At 35.4% G+C, this 22,475-nt stretch overlaps 2 pseudogenes; one reads left to right on the forward strand and one right to left on the reverse strand.

The window, feature by feature from the left end:
- The first annotated feature begins 7,040 nt into the window (after nucleotides 1-7,040).
- Nucleotides 7,041-14,549, forward strand: LOC120165005 (annotated as a pseudogene).
- A 2,172-nt stretch (nucleotides 14,550-16,721) lies between these two features.
- Nucleotides 16,722-22,088, reverse strand: LOC120164994 (annotated as a pseudogene).
- Between the last annotated feature and the right edge of the window lie 387 nt (nucleotides 22,089-22,475).

A 22,475-nucleotide genomic window follows, 5' to 3' on the forward strand; every position in this document is an offset into this window, starting at 1 on the left:
GATAATTTGAGATTTTCTTAATGATTATTGTGATGCTATAATTGTTTACCGAATATCATGTTTGGTTGACTTGTTGGTATTTTGGTGAATACTTAGTTATCCTACATGTTTTTGGTTTAAGTTATATGTAAATTGCTAAAGGTACTCAACTGGCTCTAGCCAAATAAATTTCTATAGCAACTTTTTAGCTCTAGGACACTTATTTGCTAAAGCAAATTCAGTATGCTTATTAAATACTAAGTAGGAAAGATAGTCATGAATAACATGAGTGAATGAAAATCTTCCCGAGATGAATTTACCTAAAAGGCTAGGGGGTTCATTGTTGACAACATCTTACTACTCAAGTACTTGTAGGTAGTTGTGATAAGCTGAAGCTCTAGTTAAGCTAATTAATTGTTGTGGCATCATTTTCCTTATTAATTAATTTGATAATTATGTTATTCTCCGTAAATATCCTTGGTGGTTAACCTTCTCGAATAAGAGCACACACTTACACGAGCATCATAGGTTGAATTATGTCAATTTCTTGTTGTCTTGAGGTTCGAAGATGATTGGCAGAAAATTGTTATGGTTTTGAGGCAACAAGTGCAAAGCAAATTTAAGAGTGATGTTGTCTATACACTATGAAAAAGTGGATGTCATGCATTGCTTGAGGACAAGCAATAGTTTGAGTTTGGGGTGTGTTAAGCGTATAAAAGTACTATATTTTCTACAATTTTACCCATAGTTATTGCTAGATTTAGGTTCGGTCTAGTTACATTATTAGTCATTCATGCATAATTTCATAGTTTCCTTCATCGTTAAGTTTGATATTGTATTGTGGTTGATTTTGTGGAAACGATACTGCTGGTGTGTGTTAAATTGTGTATAATAATGCTGACTGGATAACTTCACCTCATCTAAGTCAAACTCCACAAAACAAGATATAAAGCCTAGAAGTTTGGATTTCCACGAAGAAATTAAAGAGGAGAAAAAGTCTTGTTTAAAGATAAATATAAAGATAAAAGAGAATTAATTACTCTTTTATTCCAACTAAAATTCTTCTTCAACAATAATTAATTCAGCTGAGTCATCTCATATAAATAGGGAACCAAGACGCAAATAAGAGGCACGTTGGGGAGGGAGAGAGATTCTTGCTATGCTTTTATGTTTTCTTTATTTTATTTGTTTTCAATTTATGTTTATAATTTTCATCATTATGTTTTTTTTAAACCCATCCATGAACTAAATCTATTTGGCTAGGGTTGTTGGGATTTTTTGGTTGTGAAAACTCTTGGATTTGTTTAAGTTCTTGATAGTTTTTTTAATTCAAAGCTTGTTCAGTCTTGGTTCTTTAATTGATTTCCAGTGAATCGGGAGATGATCTCGAGAGTTTATCAATTTATGTAATATCGGGAGAGTTAGATTCAAGAAAATAATGAACATAGTCTTCATTTGAACTAACGTTAGTGAAGGCTAATCCATTTTAGGGATGAAATTCGGATTTCAACGGCTAAAATGAGTGCAATATAGGTTGTTGTCCACCTATGGTTAACGTAGGGATGTATAACAAAGGCATGCATAATTGACTAGCCATTTGAAGTTAGGAATAACAAGAAGGTATTGAAGAACACTCTACCGAGCTTTGAAGGAGGAAACTTAGTTGCTACAACAATTGAATTATTTTCAGTTGTCAAGGCAATCGAGTTGCCTCAGCAATCAACTACTCTAACTTTACAGGCAATTGTCACACCACTAATCATGATAACTCGGTCTGTTCTCTCATTTAATCTAAGTCTACTTTTATTTACTTGCTTATTTATTTTATTTGTTTATTCATACTCCTACTATTACCAATTTATTCCTTTTTATAGTGCGAGAAGTTAGAATATAGAGTTACACCAATTCTTGTGGAGATGATATCTTTTGTATACTATAATTTGCGACATGTACACTTACACCAATTGTGAAGCACTTATATCACACAACATTTACATCCAACACTTCTAAATTTATTCAATAAATTGTTAAATAAAGATAGTGAAACATCAAATTATTAAAAAAATTAATAATATGTTTTAAAAAAGTCATCTAATTAACTAATCCTTAAAGATATTTTTTATAAAAACAATTAATTTTATTCAAAATAGAAAATATATCAAATTATAATAAAGATTTACAATCACAATCGTAAATTAAGCACATAATTAGAAAATTTTTCCTATAATCATTGAAACAAATCTAGTAACTTAAGATCACATAAGGACCATATAAGGAAAGATTAAATATAACCAAGAAAATTGATCAAATATAGATATAAATAGATTTGATCGCATTGGCAAATGAACCACAAAAGGGGATCAAGTTATTGAAAGACTATCGATAAGCCACAAATCAAACTCGAGTGATGTGAAAAGCTATCCATGAATGCAAATTAGGTATCTAAATCCAATACAAGGTTTTAAAGTAGAGAAGATCAACAAGATATCAAATAAGAACCATCTTGATCAGTCGTGGCGATATTAAACCAACCATTAGAAAAAAATAAGCAAAAAATGGCCAAAGAATTGAAAAATATGCAAAAAAGCATAAAAATGTGTCATAAAGGCATATGAAAACATGCAACACAACCAGACTTATTGAAAATAAAAAAAAATATAAATATAAATTATAGAAAATAAAAAGACAATAAAGAATATCGACAGTCGACAACCAACATTAAAGTTGATATCGTTGCCGATCAACAAAGACAAAAAAATAGATGAGTGGCACACCAATAAGAGAATACTAGGTTTCAAATATCTTGCAAACTTAAATTCTACTAATCCTTAAAGATATTAGGGTAAACTATATCAGTGACCAGCTAATTTTATCCCATTTTCATTTTGACCACAATTTTTTAATTTTTGTCAATCAAGTCACTCAACTATTTAAATGCATTCAATTAATCCTCTTGCTGTCAACATTTAACGAAAATGCCTACGTGGCAGTTAAAAAATTTGGTATAATTATACGCTTGGTCACTTTTATTTATATATTATATCAATTTAGTCATAATATTAATAAATTCAATTAAATTTAACCTTTGAATCATACCATGTCACATGTCACTAGTACCAAGTGTCATGACACGTGTAGCCACATGATTGGAAGATTTAATTTATTTTAATTTAATATATTTATTTTTCACCAATCAAAGGGTGACATGTGTCATGACACTTGGCACTAAATACACATGGCACGATCTGATTTGAATGTTCAATTTATTTGAATTTATTAAGATTAAGACTAAATTGATAGAACATATAAGTAACAATGACCAAATATGTAATTATACCAAGTTTTTTAATTACCACATCACCACTTCCGTTAAATGTTAACAACAAGTGGTTTAATTGAATGCATTTAAATAGTATAGTGACCCGATTGACAAAAATTTAAAAAACATGGTCAAAATAAAAAGAGACTATGATTAGGTGGCAACTGGTATAGTTTATCCAAGATATTAAAACACTTGATTGACTTTGTTTAAATGTGGCAAACGGTCATTCGGATCAAGTTTGGGTCGGGTAATTTCGTGTCTAGATTAAATTCAGTTTAATTTTGTTAATACCAGATCGGATCTGGTTTAGATCTAGTTCGGGTGTATGGTGAATCGGATCAGGTCAAGGATCGGGTCGGGTCAATTTTCAAGTCGGGTGATTATTAGATTAATTGTTTTTCAGTTCAGATCAATACTAGATCAGTTGATTTTTTGATCAGGTAAATATCAGATCAGGTCAATACTAAATCGGTTGATTTTTTGGGTCGAGTTATTACCAGATCGGTTAGATTTCGGGTTGGATCAATATCAGATCGGTTGATTTTCGGTGTAGGTCAATTTTAGATCAGGTCAATTCGAGTTAAATTGGTTATGAGTTTAATCAAAATCAAGTATATATAGAATAATTAATATATACTTGTAAAAATATGTATTCTTATTTGTTAATTTTATCATTTAGGTTCAATTTCAATTCTCAATCATTCAATATTTTGAATTAAATCATCATTTAGAGATGATAAATCGATAATTTGTTACAAATACGATCCTATAATACGAGTTAGAATTGTTATCAAAATTTCATATTGATTTCGTACGAAAAAATTATAATGAGAACTATTTGATAAAGAAATAAAAATTTGATTAAAATTTTTATTTCTAATTATAAATTTAATATTTTTCTTAAATTTTAAAAAATAATACAAAATTTTATTTGTTATGTTTTAGTCGTAACATAAGTAAACTTTATATTATTTTTATTATAAATATAATATTATTTCCTTTGTTTTAGTTGTTTTCTATTACTTTTATTATAAATCTAATATTTTTATAACAAGTAAGATAATTAAATTATCAATTTTATTTAAATTAATTTATTATCGAAAATATTTTTTATCGTTTAATAACTTTTATCAATTTCAATCTATTCGGATAGCTTTTGGGTCCGGTTAAATTTTGTTCGGGTTAAAATTCGATTCGGGTTTCTTTAGGTTTGGGTTAATTTCGATTCTGGTTGATTTTGGTTTCGTTAAATTTTGGATCGGATCGAGTATGAGTCAGGTATTGAATCAAATTTGATTATCATGTTCGAGTTAATATCATGTATTTAGTTTGATAAATCGGTTTGGGTCAAGTTTGTCAGGACTAACTTTGTGTAAACCAGTACAAAACGTTGTTAAGAAAAGAAAGTAAACATATTACAAATATTATTACTTGATTTTATATGTATTTTTTTAAAATAAATTAATTTAATTAACCGTTTCAATTCCTAAGGTTCCAACTATCCCTCCACAAACAAGCCATGCACCTAATTTAATTAGTGACCTTCAAAAAAAGGATATCGTATTGACCATATTACCCCTTAAAACGTTTGTATTTTGAAGTGAAGATTACCCTTGAAACTTCACTTTAATTACGTGAATGCCCTCGAGGTACAGTCACGTCAGCGACGGAATCCAAGCAGCAATTAGTTACAATTAGATGAAGATATCAAATCCGACATGCGTTTAAATTCGCCGGGAATGTAGCCATTTTGAATGCTTATTAAAATCCGCGACCATAAAATATTAAAATTAAGGGAAAATATAGTAATGGTCACTGAACTTTTCTGATTCTTTTATTTAGGTCCTCTAACTTTTAAAACTTACAATACAATCTTCCAACATTTAGTTTGTTTGCAATATGGTCCCTGACGTAACAGGTCATTTGACACGTTACACTACCATTAGAAAAAGATGATGTGGCAGTGAGATTACCTTTTTGTAGCTATGAAAATTAGGGTAAATTATATAAATGGTCACTAAACTTTTCAAGTGCTTGCATTTAGGTCTCCAAATTTTTAAAACTTGCAACACAATCCTCAATATTCTAAACCTCAAATTCTTTTTCGATCTCGAATTTTCTTTTTCGCTTCTCTCTTCTTATTTCCATCGCAACTTTTCAGTCGGGGATGCATGAGAAATTCTAATCTAACTTTGAATTCTATGGAGGTGTTGACTTGAATAAGGGTTCATTGAGAGAATATCCGACCAAGAGACTATCGAGACCATCAAAGATTCAAGGTGTAATGTTAGATACATGTCATCTCAGGTGAAACATAGATGTTCGCTGAAATGCTTGTGAGAAAAAAATAGGGTTAGAAATGCAAAGTTGACAAATACTACTAAGATGAACTAAGTATCATTGTCGAAAATCGCCAGCAAAACTGAAATTGTTTTGTATAAATGACATATAATAATTTCTTCGTTTAATCCTTGTGGTTAAGGATTTTCCAAAAGATGATCAAATATAATGAAATCTCAAACAACGCCTTCACCTCTTTGTCATTTTTCGCTCACATGCACTCTCGTTTTGTTTTTGTTCTTTAGTTTTCCGCCATGTAAAAGTGTAAACCCAAGCAGTACTCTGTCTTTCAACTTTTTATTTACAAAGAAAAAATGGAGGAAGAATTGCTGAAACGCAACACCGATTGCGTTTATTTCTTAGCCTTATGAACTAAGTATCATTGTCGAAAGTCACCAGCAAAACTGAAATTATTTTGTATAAATGACATATAATAATATCTTCGTTTAATCCTTGTGGTTAAGGATTTTCCAAAAGATGATCAAATATAATGAAATCCCAAACAACGCCTTCACCTCTCTGTCTTTTTTTGCTCACATGCACTCTCGTTTGGTTTTTGTTCTTTAGTTTTTCGCCATGTAAAAGTGTAAACCCAAGCAGTACCCTGTCTTTCAACTTTTTATTTACAAAGAAAAAATGGAGGAAGATTGTTGAAACGCAACACCGATTGCGTTTATTTCTTAGCCTCTCCCCTCACTTGTAATAATGTATTTATTTTCTCTTTTGGGCTCTCTGGAAGAAAGTTTTTCCTATTTCACTTCTATTCTGATGGATTGAATATCTTTCATAAGGAGTACTAAAAGTTTTGATTAAGAAGAAAGAAAGAAAAATAGATGGTTTTGGTTCAAAACTAACACTGAATATTCAGATCCTTCACATGCAGTCAAATAGCAAATTCATATTCAAAATTCCAAAACACTTTAATTATATTCTAAACCCTAAATTAAAGCATTTTAGAATTTAAGATTTAGAATGTAATTGAATTATTTTGGAATTTAGGGTTTAGAATTAAATTAAGAACTGTGTTGCAAGTTTTAAAAGTTGGGGACCTAAATGTAAGCATCTAAAAAATTTAGTGACCATTTATATAATTTACCCTAATTTTTATAGCTGCAAACAATGATCTCAGTACCATGTCATCTTCTTCTAATGGCAGTGTAACGGCATCAAACAGCCAGTTACGTCGGGACCATATTGCAAACAGACAAAATATTAAAGGACTATATTGAAAGTTTTAAAAGTTAGGGGACCTAAATGCAATATTTACAACAGTTCAGTGACCATTACTATTTTTTACCCTAAAATTAAAAAAAAAACTTTTTTATTATTAAAATTCATTTCCTCCGTTTATATATTTTTTAGTTTCTTTTTTAGTACCGATAGAAGAGAGTTAATTTTACCGCCATTCGACGGCTGACTTAACGGCGGGATATGGCGATCGTCGACCGGGAGAAGCTGAGATCGGAAAGGAAGATGTTCGGTCTCTGCTCCTTTTGGAAAACTTCGTCGACGACGAACAACTATTCGTCTTCTTCTTCGACTAGAAATCTCAACCACAATGGCAACAGCCATTTGGAGCGGTGACCTTCAAGCGATCCAACAGCGTTTCTTCCATTGCCAAATCGCTTCTTCCTTCTCGGCGCCGTCTTCTCCTCGATCCTTCTAATAACCTCTATTTCCCTTGTACTAATCCCCGCTTTGCTTAGCTTTTGACTTCGTAGAGCTAAATTTCTATATCCTTTTTAATTTCTCAATTTTTATTTTCTAACTGTAGATGATCCTGGAACTCAGGCGAGAAGTGCGATCAGGTTGAAGAACACTAGTAAATCTCACGTAGCTTTCAAGGTAGAACCGATTTACTAATTTTTTACTTCTCTTGTCTTTTACGTCAAAATTTACTGTAATTTACGCGATTATTTTCATTTGAAGTCATGGTTTTTCAATGAATTGATATACTAATTTTGGTTAAATTCTCATTGTCCATTAAAATGAGACATATTGATACGGTTCTAACGGTTAATTTCTTAAGTTGCTAGTTTTTACCGTTAATATCATAACATTTGGTAATTTCGTTGAATCTTGCTGTTTATTTATTTAATTAACTATTTTTTTGTTTATTATTTTGTAGTTTCAAATAACTGCGCCGAAGAGTTGTTTTATGCGTCCACCTGGTGGCATTTTGGCGCCAGGGGAAAGCATTATCGCGACTGGTAATAAAATTTTGCAGCGCGATTTTGAGATTTTACTATAATAATTTTGTTTGATTTGGTATATTTGCTTTTGTTGACAGCGTTTAAATTCATAGAGCGTCCGGAGAATGATGAGGTGCGGGTGGATTTAAAGAGTAAAGTTAAATTTAAGATAATGAGCTTGAAGGTAACAGCAGGAGTGGATTACTTGCCCGAGCTTGTAAGTTCATTAATGTTCATGCTTCTATATTTGATTTTTTACTCTTAAAGTTCAGTTCAGTGGAGGCCCTTGTTTTGTTAGCATTTCATTAACCTCAGTGGATGTTTAAATGAGAAATTTAGGATATTTAAAAGTGTTGAAGGGAACATGCTTGTTAAGCTAATGCTGTAGTTGGTTGTTCTTATCTGGGTAAAACAGAATCTGCTTACAGGGTTTTTTTTTTAGCTCCGTAAAGTTTCTCTGTTTTCATTTGGCTGACATGCGTGAAGATTGTAGTTAGAAAACACTGCTTTAGCGAATAGTATGATTATATTGCCCTTTTCTTCTTAGTTCTTACCATTGCTGGACCAGAGCCTAGTTTGGAAGAATAGGTTTTTTAGTCGCATTAGAGCTTTTCTGGTTAGGGCATTATATTATGAGTTTAGTCAAATTGCTGCAGAATAATGTCATTTTTAGTAGCAATTAATTGGATAGCTAGTTATAAGATAGAGTTCATTCATGTTAACTACTGAACAAATTTTTATCTGATAAATATTGTATGATCGTCAGTAGAATGCCATTTCAGCTAGTGTAAGCATGTAAAATTGATCCTTTAAGATGTTCCACAGACTTTGTAAAATTTCCAAATCTTGCTTTATATTTAATGCCTAATGTGCTTGTTGGTTGTGTTATTTTTATTAGAATTTGATTATGTACTTATTGGACATTAATCCCTGCTAACCTTATTAAGCTGATACTAACACATTTTTTTTATTATGCCTTCTGTTGTATAGTTTGATGAACGAAGGGATCAAGTGACTGTAGAAAGAATTTTACGGGTTGTATTTCTTGATGTGGGACGGCCTAGCCCTGTAAGTAGCAAATTATATTAGTATTGTTTTGCTTTCTACACTTTTGGGGTCCTTGGTTTAGCATTTCAATGGTTTAATTTTCTTCTTGTTCCTTGAGGCATTGGACAAACTTAAGCGTCAGTTAGCTGAGGCTGAGGATGCTCTTGAAACACGCAAGAAACCCACCATTGACACATGTCCCTGTTGAAAATTATAAAGGCACATGGGCTGCTAATTCATTAGCAGCCGGCTGCCTTGAAAAAAAATGGGAAAGTACATTTTTTAGTCCTTTGCACTTTAGGGTATTTACAAAATTAGTCCCTAAGTTTTAACTATAAATACCCTAGCTCATTTAGTTTCAAAATCATCCCAAAATCATTTCTTCCTTTTAATACTAGAGAGCTTTCTTGTGAGTAGTGAGTGTTTATAAACACCTGTAAATTTTCTCTCTTAGTAAAAGATTTGCAGCAGCCCGGAGACGTAAGCACAATTGGCTTAACTCCGTTATCAATTTTCGGGTATTATTTTTCCGCTTTTATTTCGCATTCTCACTAATCTGGTTATAAAGAAATTACTTGTACTCGGTATATTTCCTAACAACTGGTATCATGAGCTTTTGGTTGTGAATTTTGCCAATTTTTCTGCGAGGTTACTATTCACGTGAATAGTGAATTTTGTGAATAGTGAAATTTTGTCGACGATACGAATTTGTCGACGGAGGTGTTCAAATACACGGCGGTTCGCATAAATTGTCAAAAACGATTCAAAGAAGCCAGATTCGAGTGGGAGCGATGGCTGCAGACGAAGGGAAGGTGAAAATTGAAAAGTTCGATTGTGCGGACTTTGGCTTTTGGAAGATGCAAATCGAAGATTTTCTGTACCAGAAAAATCTATATCAACTCCTCTCAGGAAAGCAACCAGAGGGCATGAAGGATGAATATTAGGCTCTTCTCGACAGACAAGCCCTCGGAGTTATCCGACTGACGTTATCCCGCAATGTTGCTTTCAACATAGCAAAGGAAAAGACCACGGCGGGTCTTATGGCGGCTCTCTCCAGTATGTATGAGAAGCCATCGGCTTCAAACAAAGTTCATTTGATGAGGCGATTATTCAATTTGCGGATGACGGTAGGGACATCGGTGGCACAATACCTAAATGAACTCAACACAATCATAACCCAGTTGAGTTCAGTGGAAATTGAGTTCGATGATGAAGTTCGAGCTTTAATTCTCTTATCATCTCTACCAGACAGTTGGAATGCTACTGTTACAGCAGTCAGCAGCTCGTCGGGAAACAACAAATTGAAATTCGACGATGTTCGGGATCTGGTATTGAGTGAAGAAATTCGACGGAGAGAATCGGGTGAAACATCAACCTCCTCAGCCTTGCACACGGAGTCTAGAGGGAGAACTTCAGAAAGAAATTCAAATTGTGGCAGATCCAAATCCAGACGGGAAAAATCAAGAACAGTAAATAAAGATTTTACCTGTTATAATTGCGGCAAGAATGATCACTTCAAAAGAGATTGCCGAGCACCGAAGAAAAATACTGGCGCACAGGAATCTACCAACGTGACAGAGGAGACAGGTGATGCCATGATTTTAAGCGTCAACAGTCCGATTGAATCATGGATCTTGGATTCAGGGGCATCTTTCCACTCCACCCCATGCCAAGAAATCATGGAGAACTATGTCAGTGGTGATTTTGGGAAGGTTCATCTTGCTGATGATGAAACCATAAAGATCGTCGAAAAAGGAGGCATCCGACTAAAGCTGCCAAACCAGACCACCTGGAAGCTAACAGGAGTGAGATATATTCCTAGCCTCAAAAGAAATCTGATTTCTGTTGGACAGCTTGATGGAGAAGGATATACTACAACCTTTTCAGGCTGTAAATGGAAGATTACCAAAGGAGCACTCGTCATTGCTCGTGGTAAGAAGACTGATACTCTCTATGTAACCTCAAATTTAGAGAATATCATTGCAGTAGCAGATGCTAATGGAAAATCAAACCTATGACACCAAAGGCTTGGCCATATGAGCGAGAAAGGGATGAAGATACTTTTGTCAAAAGGGAAGCTGCCGGATCTAAAGAATGTAGATGTCGGACTATGCGAGGATTGCATCTTTGGCAAACAAAAGAAAGTCAGTTTTGCAAAGATTGGCAAGACACCCAAGGCAGAAAGGTTAGAATTGATTCATACTGATGTATGGGGACCATCCCCAGTTCCATCTCTTGCAGGCTCACTACATTATGTCACCTTCATCGATGATTCAACAAGGAAGGTGTGGGTTTATTTTCTGAAGAAGAAATCAGAAGTCTTGGATACCTTCAGAAAATGGAAGGCCATGGTGGAAAATGAGACTGGTTTGAAAGTCAAGCGGTTGAGGTCTGACAATGGAGGAGAATACAGAGACAGTAGATTCAGAAATTTCTGCGCAAACAATGGGATCAAGATGAGACAACAATTCCCATAACACCGCAGCAAAATGGCGTAGCAGAGCGCATGAACAGAACTCTGAATGAACGTGCCAGAAGCATGAGGATACATGCCGGATTGCCCAAATTTCTATGGGCTGAAGCTATCAACACTGCAGCTTACCTGATCAACCGTGGGCCCTCAGTTCCTTTGGATGGCGGAATACCAGAGGAAGCTTGGAGCAAGAAAGAAATAAACCTTTCACACTTAAGAGTGTTTGGTTGTATTTCTTATGTACACATAAACTCTGCTGAAAGAAGTAAACTTGATGCCAAGTCCAACAAATGCGTCTTTGTTGGTTACGGTGGTGATGAGTTCGGTTACCGGTTTTGGGACTACGAAAATCGAAAGATTATCAGAAGCAGAGACGTCATTTTCAATGAAAATGTGATGTACAAAGACAGGTCAACCACAAAATCAAGTAATACCGAAGCTGAAACAAAGGAATTTGCTGAGTTCGAGGAGATTTCTGTAAATGATGTTCAGATCAGTCCTGAAGCAGTTCAAGAGGAAGAACCAGGCACACCAGAACTGAGACGCTCCTCCAGAATTCCTAAACCAACCCAACGATATTCGTCTTCTTTGCACTACTTGTTGCTGACTGACAATGGTGAACCAGAGTGCTATGATGAAGCGATACAGGTGGGTGATTCAATCAAGTGGGAGTCTTCCATGAAAGATGAGATGTGTTCGCTTATGTCAAATCAGACGTGGGAATTAGCTGAATTACCATCAGGCAAGAGAGCGCTCCATAACAAGTGGATTTACAGGATCAAAGAAGAGCACGATGGGAGCAAACGCTACAAAGCAAAATTGGTAGTCAAAGGTTTTCAGCAAAAAGAAGGTATTGACTACAATGAAATTTTCTCTCCAGTCGTAAAACTGTCTACAATCAGACTGGTGTTGAAAATTGTAGCTGCAGAGAATTTACATCTTGAGCAGTTAGATGTAAAGACATCTTTCCTTCATGGTGATTTGGAGGAAGAAATCTATATGAGGCAGCCAGAAGGTTTCATAGAGGCAGTCAAGAAAAACCTGGTATGCAGGTTGAAGAAGAGCTTGTATGGTTTAAAACAAGCTCCCAGACAGTGGTACAAGAAGTTCGATAGCTTCATGGGTAGCAGTGGTTTTACCAGATGCCAAGCAGATCATTGTTGCTACATCAAGAGGTTCGACAATAGCTTCATTATTTTATTGTTGTACGTTGATGACATGCTCGTTGCAGGTTCAGACATGCAAGAGATTATAAACTTGAAGCAAAAATTGTCAAAGCAGTTTGCTATGAATGATCTGGTTGCTGCAAAGGAGATTCTTGGGATGAGGATCAAGAGAGACACAAAGTCGAGGACTTTGATGTTATCACAGGCTGAGTACATCAACAAATTACTCTCCAGGTTCAACATGCAAGATGCTAAACCAGTAAGTACACCTTTAGGTGTTCATTTTAGACTCTCCAAAGAACAGTCACCAAAGACGGAGGAAGAACGTGCACACATGGTGAAGGTGCCGTATGCCTCAGCAATTGGAAGTCTGATGTATGCCATGGTTTGTACCAGACCAGATATTGCTCAAGCAGTGGGAGCTGTTAGCAGGTACATGAATAATCCAGACAAAATACACTGGGAAGCAGTCAAATGGATCCTCATATATCTGCGGGGTACTACAAACAAAGTACTTTGTTTTAAATGTGGAGATACAATACTAACAGGCTATGTAGATGCTGACTTAGCCGGAAATATCGACATCAGAAGGAGCACTAGGGGTATGTCTATACTCTAGGTGGAACCGCAGTGAGTTGGGTTTCTCAACTACAGAAGATAGTTGCTCTCTCCACAACTGAAGCAGAATATGTCGCTGTTACGGAAGCCAGCAAGGAGATGGTGTGGCTCCAAAGTTTCTTGGAAGAGTTAGGCAAGAAACAAGAAAACAATGTTTTGTACTGCGACAGTCAAAGTGCTATTCATCTAGCAAAGAATCCGTCTTTTCATTCCAGGACGAAGCACATACAATTGAGATATCATTTTATCCGGTCCCTTCTAGAAGATGGGATTTTGAAACTTGAAAAGATCAGTGGAGCTCAAAATCCGGCAGATATGTTGACAAAGACGGTGACCACGGACAAACTGAAGTTGTGTTCAGCTTCAGTTGGCATGCTAGAATAACAAGATCAGAAATGCTGCTGCATCGATCGATGTGTGAAGACAGATTAAAATCATTCTTCAAGTGGGAGATTGTTGAAAATTATAAAGGCACATGGGCTGCTAATTCATTAGCAGCCGGCTGCCTTGAAAAAAAATGGGAAAGTGTATTTTTTAGTCCTTTGCACTTTAGGGTATTTACAAAATTAGTCCCTAAGTTTTAACTATAAATACCCTAGCTCATTTAGCTTCAAAATCATCCCAAAATCATTTCTTCCTTCTAATACTAGAGAGCTTTCTTGTGAGTAGTGAGTGTTTGTAAACACCTGTAAATTTTCTCTCTTAGTAAAAGATCTGCAGCAGCCCGGAGACGTAAGCACAATTGGCTGAACTCCGTTATCAATTTTCGGGTATTATTTTTCCGCTTTTATTTCGCATTCTCACTAATCTGGTTATAAGGAAATTACTTGTACTCGGTATATTTCCTAACAGTCCCCGGGTTGTCTGCGAAGGTCTTGTAATCAATGAATGGGTAATTAACTGTCTATATATCTGAAACAATGTTCCTTTTTCCTTCTCTCCCTTCAAACTTTACTTGTATTTGATGATTTCAGAAAGAGCGAAGGGAAAAAAACCTGGCACGTTAGCAAGTTGAAGTGGTAGATTCAACATGAAGTGTTGTTTGATTAGGCTGTAAGTGCTTTTTTCTGTGGTTGAATCCCTCAATTTGCGACTCCTTAGAGGAGGGAATGTGAAGACATGAGTTGACAGACCAGTTCATGCAGAGGAGAACCTCGTGTTATCATGCCATTAGAGGAGGAAGGTCAAGGTACTCGAGGCTGGACTAATGCCATCTTGTAGATAATGGGGTGTTTCTTTTTGTCATGGGAATAAATCCAATGCACAATTCATTATCATATTCGTCCATTTTTGAGGACAGAGTGCTTATATATATGTTACATGTGTTTAACCTCATGTTTCGGTTGAAGTATTTGATTATAGCCATTGAATTCACTAGGATTGTACTATACACTGCTATTTTAGATGAACAATAACGAATTTTGCTCTGTTTTGAAGTGATTTATATATCTTATTATGTTTTCTTTGTAAATGTTCACTTGGTCTTACCATGAACGAGTGATGGTTCTAAATTTACTTGTATGGCAATTAGTAATTTCTGGCACTGCGTGTAGGGCTTTCGAACAGCAGCTGACATCCTTTTTCCTGAACTCACAATCATAGGTTGGTAGATCGATTGTGCTGGTTATCTTGTTTATGTTCATTCATGTCATGATCTTTTGCAACTTGTCGCGAAGATGCAGGGCTGGTACATGTTCATTAATGTCCATTCTTAGACCGTTAATTCATGTCATATCGAAACTACCTTGTCCGACGAACCCGAACGTGAGGAAGCAAAAGAAAAGCCTGACAACTCTCGCATTTCCCCCTTCAATTTTCTGTCCGATAGGCATATTTGGGTATTGACATGTAACAGTTTGAAAAAATCCGACCACCGAGCCGGTAATATTGATAGCCCGTCTGGACGGTCTCGAGTAATGTACCAAAATTGATAAAAGAAAATATATTCAACCAGTAAAAAAGTTGGACAAAATGAGTGAAACAAGTCAATTGCAGTCCATAGAATTGGCCCCTTGCTTACCTCTCTATACAGATCAGCATATGATGCCCTCTTTACATGTTGGAAAGGGACTGGCACTATATCCTCTCATCCTTCTTTTAGGCTCTACAGATCTACCCTTCATTCTTATCTTCTTTTGGATTGAAGAGGAAGATAAATTGATATGGTGACTAATGTGAAAATGATAAAATTATGTTTTTAATCCTTAAATTGTGCTCGTGTTCATAGTTTAAGTATGCTGCAATTAATCCTTTAAGAAATGGGAAAAATGATATCATTGAAAGGGAAATTACTGATAACTGCCAAGTGATAGAGACCAGTTTCTAGGCAATTCTAAAGTAAATTATCTAGGAAAAAAAGAACAAAGGGTGACAAAAAAGGAGGATGTTGACACGACAGAATCGTTTTAGTCCATGTTCACTGCATTGTTGAAATTCCTTCACATGCCCTTGATTGTTCATGTCAGCTTCAATGGCGAAAATGTGTATTTTTTTTCACATATATCTATTTTAGTCTCATTGATTACTATATTACCTATTCCCACTGGAGAATGCATTTACTGCAAATTCCCTCTTGAAAGTAAATTAAAGATTTTACTTTGAAAATAAAAGCTACACATGCAGACGGTTCTTGCCACCCTTTCCTTTTTAATAGGGACGATAATGGAATGGAATGGACAGGGACAGATTTGTGTCTTTTTCAGATAGCTCCCTTCCCGGGGCTTTAGTCAGTGAAATTTGTCATTTTTCTTCTCCATGTTTTGAAATTCGGCTGCGAGACATACATACATACATACGTATGTACACTGGGGGCATGTTATTTGGCTGTTTGCTCCTTTGACGCGTCCCATGTATTGTTCTCCTCTGTAATGGGAAACTGTAAGTCCACCAGGTTTCTGGTTCTGCAATATCAAATGGCTGGTTCATAAAATTCCAATAGGAAAACCTGCTGCTTCATTCTATCCACTCGAGAAGCTTTTCGTCCAAGAAAAGCTTCTATCAGGAAGCAGCCATGCCGGAAGGAAAGGCGGTGATCGGAGAGACCGATATGCTTCAAACCATACAGAAGGTTGCTCTCTATCTAGCCGCTAAAGCCCTCGATTCTTTCGACGTCACCGAGGCTTCCGAGATCGTCCGATTCATAAAGAAAGTAAACACAAACCTGATCGAGTAGACATGATTTTCGAAGTTAAAAGATGGTAGCCTTGCAATTTTGCTTTCTAGGGGCTCTTCTGTTGCAGAAACTGAGTTCATTCTTTATGTTCGGTTGAATATGCCCTGAATGTACGGTTCATTACATTGAACCAAATATCATGTAAGTGCGTTTGATTCACGGAATCTAAGATTTGAGGTGATAATTTTACATTTTAGAATTATATTCCCATGTTTAGACGATAAAAATTACCTTGAATCAGTAATATGATATTACCAATAGTGTAACAATTCAAAAATTGCAGTACAAAAAGGCTCACTTAGATTCAGTCTCTCTGTCAACTCAAAACTTTTCCTACAAGGAAAGCAATGAAAGGCCTTTCCTATGAACATCTTGCATATCAGCAGCCATGCTTCAAACCATGCAGTAGGTTGCATATCATCACAAATGGTATCAGAACGAACGCAAACTCGAAATACCGGACCTTCGGAACTCCATGAAGCCTCGTTTAAAACCTTTTTCAAAAATAAAAATCATCTTGATTTGGCTTCGGTGAAGTCAACATAGCTGTATAAAGCCTGAGTCTGTCCTCCCCTAACGAATTACTCCTCGATAATGGTCTTCGAGGCCTGATGAATGACAACGACGTGAGGGTTAATCGGTGCCTATACCGCCTCCAAGCCAACTGAATCGCGACAGCCGCCCATGTCCGCCACCCGGGAGAATAATATCGAGCACTCCTCTGGACCTTTTCATTAACGAATGTGTAGCGAAAATGTTGTGTGACATATTTGACGTCTTCGGCTTCAAGGCTGAATGCCTCTGTAGTTTCGAGTGTTACCAGTGTGGAAGACGATGGCGGGAGCCTCTCGATGAAGGGTCTCCGAAGACACCACGATAAGAGCTCATCGCCGCTGAAATTTCCGGGGCCTAACATGCAGCAACTTTTCACACCATCTCTTAGAACTTGGCTGCTTTGGAGATGCCCCCTTACTACAAACAACATTCTTTGTACTGGGTCACCTTCTCTAGTTATCTGCAATATCCATGCCAATGATTCCGATTCTTTTCTTAAAATATTCGTATTCAATACATGTATAATACATACTCTACTGTCTCAGATAAAATTTATAAAATAAAATTTGATACTTACAGTTTCTCCTTCGGTGAAAATTAAAGATTTGACACGGTCACAAATGTTTTCTAGGACCAAATCATCCATGTGTTGAAACAATGGTACCTGAACAAATTCATAACTTTTGTAAAGGCATATGTCGAGATATAATTTAACTTTTTAAAAAATTAAAATTTATTCTTTTGGACTATTTTTTTTAATAATTAAAAAATAATTTAATCTTTTTATAATTTAACTATTCTTTTGGACTTACTGTCTCATGTACAACGTTCAATCTCTCTCAAAATGTGATTCCTTTGTCCCATCAAAATTGGAATTTTGTGGAAAGAAGTTTTTGGCAATTTTCAATTTCCATGTAGGGTCAATGTTTTATAAAAAAATTAATCTTTGTTTCTCCTCATTGTTTAATTAGTTACCTGTCTAACTAAATCCAAGCAAAGGTGGTACTTGATATCCCTCCGGAGCCCCTCGGGTAGATTCCTGATCATCTCGCATTCATCGACACCGCACATCGCCGCCCACCGTTGCCGCTCGTAATTACGGACCCTTTGCCGGAACCCCGAGGGCAAGCGCCTCTTCCTCATCCACCACTCTATGTTCCTCATCTTCAATTGCATAGCTTGTTTCTTGGACGTTGTTGCATGCAGAAACACCTTCATAAAACATACACACAATAACATATATATATATATATTCTATTTTAATCACAATTTTTAAAAAAAAAGTTGTTAGAAGGAGCAAACATATTGGTGTACCAGTGGACAACACGTGGCAGAAATGTTAGGTTTTTTGTATAGGACAAATTGTATGTCTGAACATGAACATTTTGATTTGGAGACAGATAGAATCGTTTGATGGGTTCCACCGGACCCTATGGGATTTTGGTATGTGCATTGGTCAAAACCAACATTTTTCTTTAGGAGTTTGTGTTACATCCACTTCAACTACACTATTAAACTGTTATTATGTTTTTGGTAAAATACGTTTCAGGTCCTCACCTTATTAGTTTGGTTATAAATAGATCACTTTCTTTAAAAAAATTATAATTTAGTTATTCGATTAAAATATAATTATAAACGGGATCATTCCCTCACTGAAACTGAATCAAGTCACATCATTATTCTATCTAGTATTTAACAGTTATTGACCTATTTGTAATAATTTTTAATTGAATGAATAAATCGTAACTTCTAAAAATAATTTTTATAACTAAATTAATAATTGAGTGATCTGTGGTGTATTTTATCCTATTTTTTATGGGCTGTGTAAGTACCTTAATGTTCCCTATCAACAGTGTGACGAGAAGAAGTCCACTGGTGAGAACAATGATGTTGAAGACAACTTCTAGCCATTCTGTTGTGCTCTCCAAGTTCCCAAATGTGCTGATAATTTACACACACAAAAATGGCAACAACAAAAAAATTAATGGGCAGTCCGAGATCGTTTCTATTCAAGGAAGAATGATTCGATTAGAATTAATCGAAAGAGATTGAGAGAACGGAACCTGAGAGTCATAAGACCCCAGAAGATGGGGAAAAGTATTTTCTCGAGTCGGCTATCGTTGGTGACGAGCTGGACGGTCCATTTATAAGCTCCGTAATCGTAGTTATCGGGGCCTTCGATGCATGTGCTTCTTGCTTGCTTGTTTTCTGCCCAGAGCAGCCTTGCCCCATCCCTCACCATGCTTCCTGTCCCATAATAGATTGGGTCTTTGCAAGCTAATAATCTCAGGTCACAACTCCCCATTCCTCTACATTGCTCTTTTAGGCATTTGGCCGATCTCTGAATCCCTAGCAAGTACCAGCACGCCCCCGCCGCCTACTCCGGCACCGGAATCCGTTCCGGCAAAAACATGAAATAAGTTAAAACAAATATTAAAAAAATGAACACTTGTTTCTCCTAAGACGATTTTATCAAATATTGTAAAATTTACCATATTTTTTTAAATAACTTACTCTTATCTCTATTTCCCTTTTTAAAATTTTTAATATTATCCTAAATAAGCCACGCCCATGTAGCAAATGTTAAAATGATTGAGGACCTAAATGAAATTTTATAATTTAATATAAAATTGCATGAATCGCCTATAACCTAGTACAATATTTAATTAAAAATTTAAACCTTTTCCCTCCCACGTGAATCACGAATAGAAAAATAGGAGATTAAAAAAATAATCATTTATGATTTTCCATTTTTAGGGAACATTTTTCACTTACTTTATCACTAATCATTTTCCCATCTTTGGAATAGGCCAAAATTAACTACGGATTTGCTTCACCACTAAAAACACTTTATCCACAGCCTTATAAAAAAAGGTGGAAATCATCTAAAAAGCTAACATACGAGTGTTTGTCGAAAATATTCCTTTTCACAATCACTTCGAGGAATAATATTTACCTCTACTTTTCCTAGGGATCATTGATTATTGGGATTATTATCAAGAACAGACAAATGATTCTATATCAGAGATTATAAATTTTATTAAATTGGTACGTCCCTAATTACTATAAAAATATATATTAATGTTTTCGCGATTAAAGAAGTATATAATTATATAAAAACTTACGTGTGAAGCGGCGAAATAAGCGATCAAGTTGAGAACGATTCCCCACCAGACGGTTCCGAAGATGTAGCCGGAAAGGTTCTGCACACGGCGTAGGAGGCGAACGGAGTGGTAAGTCTTCGGAAGGTACTGGAAGAGGAAGACGACGAGGAACACCGTCGTCGTTAGGGTTACCGATCCTTTCTCCAGTAAAGATGGAATTGCAACCCATAGTACAATCTTCATGGCATTGTGAATTCATGTCAGTCCATTAGCATTCAATACAATTGTACCATATATGATTTATAATACATGCTTATATGGGATTTGGTATATCTCTGTATTTATACTAATTTTGAAACGGTAAATAGTTCCCAGCATGCAAATTTCAAAATAAATTTTAATGTATAATTAGTAATCAAAATGATTTGTGTTTTGTTTTCTAGTAAAAAAGAAGAGAACAAAATCGCATATCAATTTTTTCTCTTTTAAAGAAACATCTTAATCAGTAAACCACTTTTAAATTAATGGCCAATAAATTACGATCCAAAACTCACAAAATTAAAATAAAAAGTTATAAGAACAGAAAGATGAGAAGGGCAAGTTTAGTATTTATATTAAAAAGTTAAGTGAAAATTTGTTTACTTTTTGATTAAGCTAAAGTGATTTTAAAGTAATATTTGTTCTGAATACTTTTAATCGATTGACAATAACGCTTAATCACCTTATTGGAGTCTTTGGTGCTCACACCTGTGACCTCTAAGAAAAACAATAATTTTTTTAACTATTAAGATAAGTTAGTTCGTGTTCATTTTAAGTCATAAATGTTTAGTATTATTGTCAAGGTGTACTTTTGAGAATATAAATATTCATTTTAAGCATATGTTATAAGTTGAAAAATATAGATATATACGTATTAATATCATAATATTAATAAATATCAACTAAAACATAAGAAAATATAAATTTTAATTTTATAAATTATAAAATAAACACATTTTGGGATGACAAATAAATGTTCAGACCGTAAATTTTAGCTTTAAAATAACTTTTTACACGTAAAAACTAAAAAAAATCTAATGTTTATGTTCTGATTAAAATGTATTTTTAAAAATGTATTTTATTTCAAGATTATGCATTTAATGTTACCTTTCATCCTAATTTTAACTAAAAACCATTTTCAAATGCAATACTAAATGGAATGAAATCCTTTGAACTTTTTTGTTTCTTTCCATTACACGCTTTTCCTATATATATATATAAACGACATGGTTTCATTACACGTTTGTTACATGCACTATCTTGCATGCAACAGAATCACTAATGACATGCACTTGTCATCTCTTAATCTAACACTAAAATGTAAACTTTTAAAACCATAAACAAAAATGGTAAAATTTTAATCTCACTCATATCAATTAATGGGCTATTAGTTGCTAATTAATATTGGTTAATGTGATTTATGAAGATGATGTGAAATGAGTGGAATGTACCTGAGGTAGAGGCAGAATCACAAAGAGATTGAAGAAGAATCCCTTCTTTGTTTTCAAGTATTTAAAGGTCACTCGCCGGCGTGCAATCTCGCCGCCACGTGGTCGGTTGCTTCTTTCTCCTCCGTCGTCTCTTTCCTGCTCATTCTCGCTTCCGCTTCTTTTATCGTGGCGGCGATCGTCGGACGACTGGTTGATCATCTTGAGCTGCAACCACATGTTCCACACGTGCAACGCGTCGGTCATGCACCGGAGCGCCGTCACGGTGATGGCGAACCACCCATCGACGAAGAGGCACATGCATGTTTCGCTGATGGAAAGGGCGTAGAAGAACAACGGGTCCACGAAGAGACCCGTCGCGCACACGAGGAGGAAAACCCTATTCCATTCCCGAACCCATTTGGCCCTCGGGTCGAAACTTGCCCCGGAAACCAAGTTGTACGGCGGCGGCAACCGCCTCCGCACGTGAACAACAAGCTCCGACTATCCCTCGAACTCTCTTCTTCTTCTTCTTCAACTTCATCTTCCGACAATTCTTCTTCTTCTGTATCTCCCAACTTTCTTCTTCATCGTCGTCAGTAAATCTTGCGTGTGAGTTGCACATGAAAAGGACATCTCACGTTCGTTATCCATGGAGAATTCAAGAAGAAAGAAAGGACTGTGGAACTAGTGAGAGATGTTCATCTGAGCTTTTGAAGAAGCAGAATATTTGTTAAGAGGCAGATATGGCGCAAAAAGGACATAATAATTGGGAGGAGAAGACTGAAACATTGAAGAAACATTCATGACATCCAAAATTTTAACTGTTTTGCCTACAATTGATTATTAGTGAGTGACTGCTGTAAACATTGAAGTTGAAATTTAAATAAAATTAGGCAAAAAGCATCGGTGGTCCCTATTTTTTGAAAAAAATCAATGTGTCCCTCATATTATTTTTTTTCTTTCAATGTGTCCCTCCAACTCATAAAACAAATCCAATGTGGCCCTTCTATCAACAAAATTTTTGTCGTTTGACCGTTA

The sequence above is a fragment of the Hibiscus syriacus genome, unplaced genomic scaffold, assembly GCF_006381635.1.
Source record: "Hibiscus syriacus cultivar Baekdansim isolate YM2019G1 unplaced genomic scaffold, ASM638163v2 tig00111565_pilon, whole genome shotgun sequence".
In the NCBI taxonomy this organism is placed as follows: domain Eukaryota; kingdom Viridiplantae; phylum Streptophyta; class Magnoliopsida; order Malvales; family Malvaceae; genus Hibiscus; species Hibiscus syriacus.